At 41.2% G+C, this 9,869-nt stretch overlaps 1 long non-coding RNA gene across 1 annotated transcript; it reads right to left on the bottom strand.

The window, feature by feature from the left end:
* Positions 1-3,074: 3,074 nt before the first annotated feature.
* On the bottom strand, positions 3,075-8,944 carry LOC129506883 (uncharacterized). Its single transcript, XR_008663895.1, has 3 exons — positions 8,883-8,944; positions 7,754-7,811; positions 3,075-3,496 (listed from the first exon to the last, which is right to left on the bottom strand). It is a non-coding gene; the product is annotated as an uncharacterized LOC129506883 (long non-coding RNA).
* Positions 8,945-9,869: the final 925 nt, after the last annotated feature.

Here is a 9,869-nt window from a genome sequence, read left to right on the forward strand (position 1 = left end):
GCAGCTCTCCTAGAGTTGATGGCTCTGCACAACCAGGATTCCGTTCCCGGGGAACACCCTCAACCTCACACGGATCTATAAGCATTCTTATCCTAGCATCACAGACCTTGCAATACCAGAGAATTGAGTTCAGGTGAGGAAGGAGAAGAAGAATATTGGGTGGAAGGCCACCCATCATGGAAATCACTGCAGCATCAGAAACACTGGACTAGAATCGCATATAGAAACAGTTAGGAAACACCATACTAGGTATGCCAACTAAACACAGATAAATGAAACACCATGTGTTTTACATGAGATCGTATGTGACCAAGGACATGTACCAAACACATTAGACTAGGTGCCCATGTAGAAGAGATGAGAAAAAAATGAAATAAAACAGGAGGAAGGCCGTAATAGGCTGATGATTTTAACCCTCATGAAATGAAGAATGATTATCTCAAGACCCTGCACCTGTGGTCCCACAAAATCTTGCCAGGTTTTAATCATCCCTTTATTATCTCCTCCCTGAGTTACCCCTCTGTAAAAATGGACCTTGTATGGTCAAGTAACAGAATTCTGGTGAGGCACACAATCTATTGCCTCAGAATCAGGGAGATGAGATCAAAAGTGGCTCAGAGATGAGGAGAGGAAGAAAAGAGAGAAAGATGTAAACCATCTTGGTCGATGAACAGTCTTCCAGCTGCAGAACTGTGTTTCCAATCACCAATATCACATGTGAAACTCCACCGTGTTAGGAAAGAGAGAAAAGGCTCTGGTTCAATCACTGTGCTCACATCGCCACCCCAAGGATGCCTGGCAAATCCTTATCTGGACAGATAGCTAAACCTCCATCAGAGTTCTAGAAACGTCTCATCTAGAAATCCTGGCATTTATAAGCCTCATCCAGGGTGATAATGGGTGAGTAAACTTTATTTAAAAGGCCAAGAGGGATCTCTGGGTGGCGCAGTGGTTTGGCGCCTGCCTTTGGCCCAGGGCGTGATCCTGGAGACCCGGGATCGAATCCCACGTCGGGCTCCCGGTGCATGGAGCCTGCTTCTCCCTCTGCCTGTGTCTCTACCTCTCTCTCTCTCTCTCTCTCTCTCTCTCTCTCTCTCTGTGTGTGTGTGTGTGTGTGTGTGTGTGTGTGTGTGACTATCATAAATAAATAAAAATTTTTTAAAAAAGGCCAAGATAGAGCCACGAAGTCTCCTGCGTATCTGTTGAGTGTCTGTAGAGAGACAGGCCCTAGGATCTAAGGCTGTGCTGCCCAGGACAAGAACGAGGAGATGGCCTTTTGCTGCCACTACTCCTTCTTTAAGAAATTAACAAGTTAACAAGTTAACAAATTAACAAGATTCTTTTATTTTTATCAGCTTGGTACTGAATATTCAATGTTTGGGCCACATAAGTGGGTAAAGCAAATTTAAACTAAACTTTCCATCTTTTCCAAGTTCTTCTAATTCAGAGGGCTTATGAGACAGGACCCAATCCACTTCATATGGGGAATGATCCAAGAAATTAGGAATATTTAGCCTGTAGAAGACATGTCATTCTAGCTCAGATCCAAGATATTTGCCAGGTAGAACAGGACATCAGTTAGTTTTGTGCTGCTTCCAAAGAGCATAGCCAGGATTGATGAGTTACAGTACTCAGGAGTCAATATCAGCTCAAAAGAAGGAAGAATTATGTCACAGTTAAACCGTCTACAAGTAGAAAGAGAGAGTTCCTGACCACTCTAGATGTTTAAGCAAACACTAAATTCTTACCTAACGACAAGGTAGTAAGAAGACTAGACGTGTTGGAGCAAATGACCTCTCAGATCTGCACCAGCACCAGGTCACATCATGACCATGTCCTCAGGGGTCTGCTCCCCATACTCACTCATGTTTTAGGCTGTTCCTCATGCTGTATTTTAAGTTTTTTTGAGGAGGGGTGTCTATAGATTGTTTATTAGAGGTGGAGACAGAGCTGTCCTCTGACGCACCTCCCCCCCCCTTGCCGCCTCCCACCACCCCTCGAGCCTCACAGGATCTCAGGCTGCAGGTCCTCCGGGGATCCCAGTCTAAAGCCTACATCTGTTTCTTAGCTCATATCATCTTGGGTTCTATGCACACACACACACACACACACACACACACACAGATACACACACATATACATATATATACATATATACCTGATGGCAGATTTTTCATAAATACTCCATCTGCTGTAAATATTGGTTCCTCTGAGTTTTAGAAACTTAGTGCAATGTATTAAAATCAAGTGTTAGGAAATTTCATGGCCTCACCTATAACAACTTTTGTTTTGGAATTGGACTATTATTAAATTGTATCTAACTCTGGACTATATTTAACTATATTCAGTACTTCTTAAGGCTTCATAAAGTAATTTTTCCAAAAAAAATTCATGGAAACATGTGAGATGAACCTCAGTTAGATACGACTTCTAATGCCACTTACTTTTAATGTATAATCATTCTCTACAAAAGCAGATGAGCCAGTAAAATAAAGTCTACCATCTGTCTCTCTGTTTTTTTTTTCAACAATCATCCTACTGACTCCTGAGAAAACCTTCCCTGTGCTGCCATGAATCAGACAGGCTGATTTGAAACCATTACCAGAGAGAATGATGTGTCAGAATCAAAGAGCAACTCTAAGTGAGATAAAATATAGCAAATAAATTCTAGGATAGTCTGACACACTGGGAACATTATGTTGCCATTGGTTCATCAAAATTATGTCAAACATTGCCGTTGTTATTAAGTCTCCATCATAACATGAATCTCATTTTAATCGCCCCTGGTTGAGACTCTGAACATTGGTTGTCTGCCCAGGCACGAATTTATTTTAACCAAAATTAGTCTTAATCAGCTTGGCTTCAGTAATGTAGCCCTCCACACTCCACCCCCCACCCCGCAAAAAAAAAAAAAAAAAAAAAAAACCATACTGGGAGACAGTGTGAGAGGCCTTTCCAACAATTCATAGATTAGAAAAGATCAGAACTTTAAAAAAAAATATTTTCCAAGGGATTAATCCCTCTCCTACATTTCAAAACTTTTATTCAGCATTAATGTTAGCAAAAGCCATGAATGTCCACTGTGGAAAGGAATCTGGAGAATAAAAAATATAGTGTGGACAATCACCTTCTAATAGAACGGGGGGGGGCGTTTTATTTTGAGGTTCTGCTGTAAGTTCCTAGCTTCTTCAATGTGGGTGCCGTGTGAGGCTGGAGAGCTGAGAAGACACCTTATTTTGAAAGTCTATCAAAAGTGGGCCTGATTAGATTCTGACCACTCCAAATTACCATGGATTATGGCAAGACTGAAAATGAGCTGATGTAACTTTTTCTTCCAAAATAGTGATTACAAGTCACATATTTACAAGGATTGATGACACCCAGCTTGTCGTAAAAACATTTCAACTGCAATCAGCCTCATCATCCCCAGGAACTGTTTCATTTCACATCCAAGTACAGACTCCTTTCCCTCCAGAAATAAGACCATACACTCCCCCTGGAAAAAAAAAAACGCATGAATACATTTCATACAGAAAGGAAAAGGATGGGTAACACACGGCGCCACAGATCTGAAGATCATGGTTCCGTGGCACATAAAAATAAAACTACTGACCCCAGAGATTCAAAGAAAATATACTCTTTTTTTAAGATTTTGTTCATTTATTCATGAGAGGTAGAGAGAGAGAGGCAGAGACACAGGCAGAGGGAGTAGCAGGTTCCTTGAAGGGAGCCCAGTGCAGGACTTGACCTCAGGACCCCGGGATCATGACCTGAGCCTAAGGCAGATGCTCAACCACTGAGCCACCCAACTGTCCCCAGAAAGAAAGTATATTCTTAACTTGATTCCAAGACTCCCTTGGGAATTCTGAAATTTCTTCTCAGAAATCAACAAAATTATTATTTATCTTTTTTTTCTTTTTGGCTTCATTCCCAAGTTTTAAATTTATCATAAGACAATTTTGATCATCCAGGTCAGCTCAAAATCAAAATTTCATTCATTCACTTGCATTCATGTTTACAATGCCTTTATATTTACAATACCTAATATACTTTCATTGTTGCAAGCTAAGGAGAACTTTAAAAAGCAGACTTTACTATAGAAATGATGCAGTCACAACCAAAAGGTCAGCATCATGGTTCACTGGGCCCATGAGGAATTGGGGAGTAGTCAATGAGAGCAAAGTGGTGGGTGACCTCAGTTATTTATCACAGTTAACTCAAATTATACAAATCTACAAATTTGGGCTTCCCAAATTTGGAGTATCTAAGAACCACCTGACAGGCATCTGGCACATACACAGGTAAATTTCTCTCTCTCTTTTTTTTTTTTTTAAGATTTATTGATTGATTTGTGAGGTAAGAGGCAGAGGGAGAAGGAGAGAGAGAATCTTTAAGCAGACTCCTCAGTGAGCAGGGAGCCTGACATAGGGTTCGATCTCACCACCTGGAGATAGCACCCTGAGCTGAAATCCAGACTCAGCCACTTAACCAACTGAGCCACCCAGGCACCCCCACAGGTGAATTTCTTAAAAGAAGATGTACTGTAATCTTAATATTTTTCCAATAAGTATTTAAAGCAGCACAGTGGTTTTGTCAGTGAGGGGGAGAGAAGATAACATTTGTGATCTTTCCCCAAAGTGTCTTTGTCTACCTTGATGTTGGATGGCCTGTGCTATAGGTGAGTTACTTTTTTTTTTAAGATTTTATTTATTTATTCATGAGAGACACACAGAGAGAGGCAGAGACATAGGCAGAGGGAGAAGCAGGCTCCCTGTGGGACTTGATCCCAGGACCCCAGGATCACGACCTTAGCTGAAAGCAGACGCTCAACCACTGAGCCACTCAGGTGCCCTAGTTGAGTTACTTTTAAAGCAACGCAACTTTTCTTGCCTGAATCTAGAAAGCATTGCCTCAATAACTGAAGGGAGATGGCAAGTGAAAAGAGCTCAGACACTAGAGAATGCTGAAAAGAAATCCTGAAGCTGCCCTAGCATCTAGGAGCCCACCACAGTAGGAACAGAAACTTCACTTAAGTTTGGGGTAATCAGAGAGCAGAGAGAACTTGGGCTCCCTTTCTTAGGCTAAGACAACACCAGGACCCCATAAGAAAAATGAACACATGAGGACCAGTTCCCAAGCCACAAAGTAACAAGGAAGTGACAGGATAATTTTGTGAAGCTGAAAGAGGCCCTAAGTAGCCTGAGTTTCGATAACACCACAAAACATCCCATAGCCCCATTTGACAAAGCAGCAGCAGAACCCTCGCAGGCAGCGGGCCTGAGAATGGCACAGAAATTAGCCGAGGGAGAGGAAGGACTTGACTGGAAAGAGCTTGCAGCCAGAAATGAGGGACAAAGCAGGGCCCTACATGGATCTACCGCAAAATGCTCCAAGTCTCCGCGATGCCCTGTAGCCTGCTGACAACACAGGCCAGGTGCTCCACCCATGCCGAGACCCCATAATGGGGTTATTCCCAAATTTTAACATGCTCAGAGTTCCCTTAGGGAGCTGGCTAGCATGCGGGTTTGGATTCAGCAAGTCTGGGGCGGGGACTAAGAATCTACATTCTTAACAACTTCTCAGGGATGTTGATACTGCTGCTCTGGGGACCACACTTGGAGAATCACTGCTAGGATGCCTCCTAACCCCCTAGTTTATGTGACACCCAGCTTATGGAGGAAACTCCACACGAGGAAACTCCCAGCATAATGGAGATCGTACTAGGAGTATACTTACAGGGAACTAGTCACACTGCTCGCACACCTGTATACGGGAACTAAAATCTGAATCCATCAGCAAGAGTGGGGCAAATGGCTTTCTTGATCTCCCTTTGGTTATTTTCTTCTCCAGAAAACATCACTTCCTAATCTATTACAACATTGAATATAATTCTCAAATATACCCAGTAACATATTAAGGATTTATTTCTTCAACACTCAATGAAAAAGAGGTCATTAGGTGTTAGAACTCACTGTCTAGTGTATTCAAATAAATTATATTAGACAGGATAGCAGTGATTCTTCTAAAATACATCATAATAGGTCACTTTCCCATCAAAAATTCCTCAGAGGCTTCCTATGTCATTCAGGTAACATTTACAGGTCACCACACTGTGGCCAGCAAGGCTGTATGTGGCCTGGGGTCCAGACACCCCCTGTCTTCTTCTATAATCCCCAGCACACTCACTCTTCCCTGATATATTGACTGATCTACTGCTCCTTGCGAAGTCGAAAGACTTCCATAAACATCTTAGGACCTTTGTGTGCTATTCCCTCTGCCTGGAATAGCAGCTCTTTCCCTTGCTTCCTTGGGGTCTCTACCCAGATAACCCCTCCTCAGAGGGGATCTCCCTCTTTACTGTTAGAACATAGCTCCTTCACCTTCTTCCTCACTCACTCTCCATCGGCTTCACTCCTGTTTTTTCCTTCCCATCATTTTTCATAATGTGACATATTCTATTCTTTTAATTTTTCGATTTTCTTCTGGAAGGTAAATTCCATGAAGAAGGAAATTTGCTTTGTTTACTGCTAGATCCCCAATAACTAGAAAGTGCATGGCACTTAAAATCACTCGGTAAATAATTGTCAAACAAATGTGCAAAAAGGCCTGTAGGCCAAAAGAAACAACAACCCTACTCCTTCAAATACCCTCCGAGGCAGAAGGGAAAGTCTCCTGGCCAAGCTGGTACCCCCAGTTACTTTCATGCCCACTTTTCCCTTCCTCTCTCACCCTCAGACACTCCCCCATCAGCACTAAAGAAGACATACACATGTGCTGTCTGCAAGGGTGAGCAAACTGCAAAATGGAAAACCAAAGGCAAAGAGAAAAGTCCTTCTCCACCACAGGCATCCTGACCTCAGGTAAGGATACAAAGAATGGCCTGTGATCCCACAGCATCAAGGACCACAGCTCACATTTGGGTAGATAAATGTGCTTCTAGACATTTTTATAGGCATGGATACATAAGCATATCAATTGCTTTTTTGACTTTCAATATAGACTTAATTCCAGACAAAGATCTCTAGGAGTGAATTCAAAGTCGTTAGATGAAATCAATGGAAGAGATAGGAATGCGGCAGTAGAAGAGGCTCACACTTAAAATTTTCCCTAGGCTTTCCAGAAGCTGAGAATTTCTCTGTTCCAAGGTCTACAACCATAATTCTTTATGACAATAATGTGTTTAGATAAGTGATTCAAAGAATCACAAATTTTTTACATTCTCAGCTTTTATCAGAAGTATGGAAGTGCCACAATTTAGCACTGTGATCATCATCTTCTTCCTTGGAGACTTTTGAGAACTTAATGAGTTAGTCCTTTGGCATGAGTACAGAGTTCAGATTGAAAGAATCCTTCCAATGCATCACATTAAAATTTACTCTAAGTAAATTTTACTCTTCTAACATTTGGACTTTAAAAAGAAGATTGTTTCTGAATCAAAACAACACATCACATTAAAATTTATTCTAAGTGTTTTTTAACACTTGGACTTTAAAAAGAAGATTGTTTCTGAATCAAATGTATCTTCTTGTTTCATGCAATGATAAATTTCTACAGCTACTCCCTAGGTTACACTTCAATGAAACCAAAGATCCAGAGAGGCCACAGGAAGAAGGTTGAAGTGACTTCCAATTTAAAGTCATTAGGAGTTCAGGAAAAGCAACCTTTCTGGATGTCAAAGTTCTACAGTCTCAAGTTTTGAGTTCACCAATGCGGAGCACTGTTGTACAAAGTGGTACCAAGACATTTCACTTACCAGGATGTTGCTTTTTCCTCTTTTTCTCCTGCTTTCTCTTCATATTCTCCATCTATTCCTACCACAGAGAAGATACATAGAAAGTTTTTAGTAACTTTTGTAAAAGAATGAATGAATCAACATATTTAGATGTCCAGCAGAAATCCCACTACTTCTGTTAATTTTTTTAATAATGTTTGCTCTTGTTATCTTTTTTAACATTTATTTATTTATATGATAAATAAAGAACACAGAACACAAGTGAGGGGGGCCAGAGAGAAAGAACACAGAACACAAGTGAGGGGGGCCAGAGGGAAAGAACCTTCAAGCAGGCTCCCTGCTGAGAGTGGAGCCATACCCTGGGCTCGATCCCATGACCCATGAGATCATGATCTGAGCTGAAACCAAGAGCCAGATGCGCAACCAACTGAGCCATCCAGGTGCCCCTGCCTTTGTTTTCTTATTAATTCATGATTTAAAAATATTAAGGGGGTTTCCCTGGGTGGTGCAGCGGTTTGGCGCCTGCCTTTGGCCCAGGGCGCGATCCTGGAGACCCGGGATCGAATCCCACATCGGGTTCCCGGTGCATGGAGCCTGCTTCTCCCTCTGCCTATGTCTTTGCCTCTCTCTCTCTCTCTCTCTCTCTCTCTCTCTGTATGACTATCATAAATAAATAAAAATTTAAAAAAATAAATAAATAAAAATATTAAGGTATAATTATTTTTCTAGTAGCCTTTCCAGTGGATAGCAGCATATGGTGGGAAGATTACAGGCTTTCAAATATAGATAGGAATTTGAATCTTGCCCTCACTATTTCTTGTGTCCTTAGACAAGTTGTCCAACTTTCTTTCACTTCAAATTTCTTGTTTGTGAGATAACAATAATAACACATATTTTGTGTTGGGAGAGACAATTCTCCATGAGTCTCTTATACTCACACTTGGCACGGAGGGTATGCCAAGAATGCAGGGCCGAGGCAGTTTCTCAGAGTTGTACTTGCACCAAGCAACCCTGAGGGATGAGGTAATGTCTCCCTCCAGAACAAAGGGCATGATTATTCACTACTTGCTATAAAAATGGTAGTAGATTCCCCATTTATGGTACAAAACAACTGTGGGCATAGTATCCATCTGGACCCCTACTGGCTTACCTTGTTGGACCTTGAGTCATAAATGGATCTGGCACAAAATGATGGTGCTCATGCTTTTTGCTGCAACATGAGTAAAAAAATCTTTTGTCTCTCACCTAGGAGTCTCATCTGCAAGCATCAGAAATAAAATATGAATACACACTGGACAATCCAGTTTCAACATTAACAGATTAATTTACTAGCTTATAGTTTGGGTAGAATAAAATCCCATACCTGACACTTCACAGGGCTGTTTAAAGATTAAAAGAGACCACCAAAATAAAGCATGTGAAACAGGGTTGGCAATAAATAAATATGCACAAAACGTATGTTCCTTTTAACATCTTATTTAAATTTCTTTTAACTATTTTAGGAAAGAGCTCTTAACAAAATTGTGATAATAGTGATGTTGCTCTTTTACCTCTCTTCACTTTTCCCATATAATCTATCTGGTATCTCTCCCAAATGTAGTGGTAAAGGAATCCCATTCTCCTGGAAGGGTTTACAGCAGGTTCCTCTCTGGAGATATAAGTGCTTGTAAGAGGGGGAAATGCTTGAAAACTGAAGAAAATGCAAGTCATGGATCTCTAATAATGGACTTTGAGACCTGGAGTGGCAGTAGGGGCCTGGGGACATGGAATCACATCTACACTCTTGAAATCCTAACACTACTTGCCATATTCATCACCTTTCCATCCCAATATTGGATCCTCTGAACTTCACATCAGGGGAGAGGAAGGAAGGAATTTTAGAAACAGAGTTTATGCCAAAAGATAAAAGTATTTTCTGATAACTGGGAAGATTTAGATGATGCAGAGGAATGTAAAAAAACAGACTCTATATTGAATGCTTGTAACCTGGTCTGTACCTCCAAACATATCCAAGACGTGTCTTGCTCTCTGTACTAGTTTCCTATTTCTGCTGTAATCAGTTCATGACTTTTTTCTGTGGGCCAAAAGCCTAACATAGGTCTCATCAGGCTAAAATCAAGGTGTTGGCAGCCTGCAT

This window comes from Nyctereutes procyonoides, unplaced genomic scaffold (assembly GCF_905146905.1).
Source record: "Nyctereutes procyonoides isolate TBG_1078 unplaced genomic scaffold, NYPRO_anot_genome, whole genome shotgun sequence".
In the NCBI taxonomy this organism is placed as follows: domain Eukaryota; kingdom Metazoa; phylum Chordata; class Mammalia; order Carnivora; family Canidae; genus Nyctereutes; species Nyctereutes procyonoides.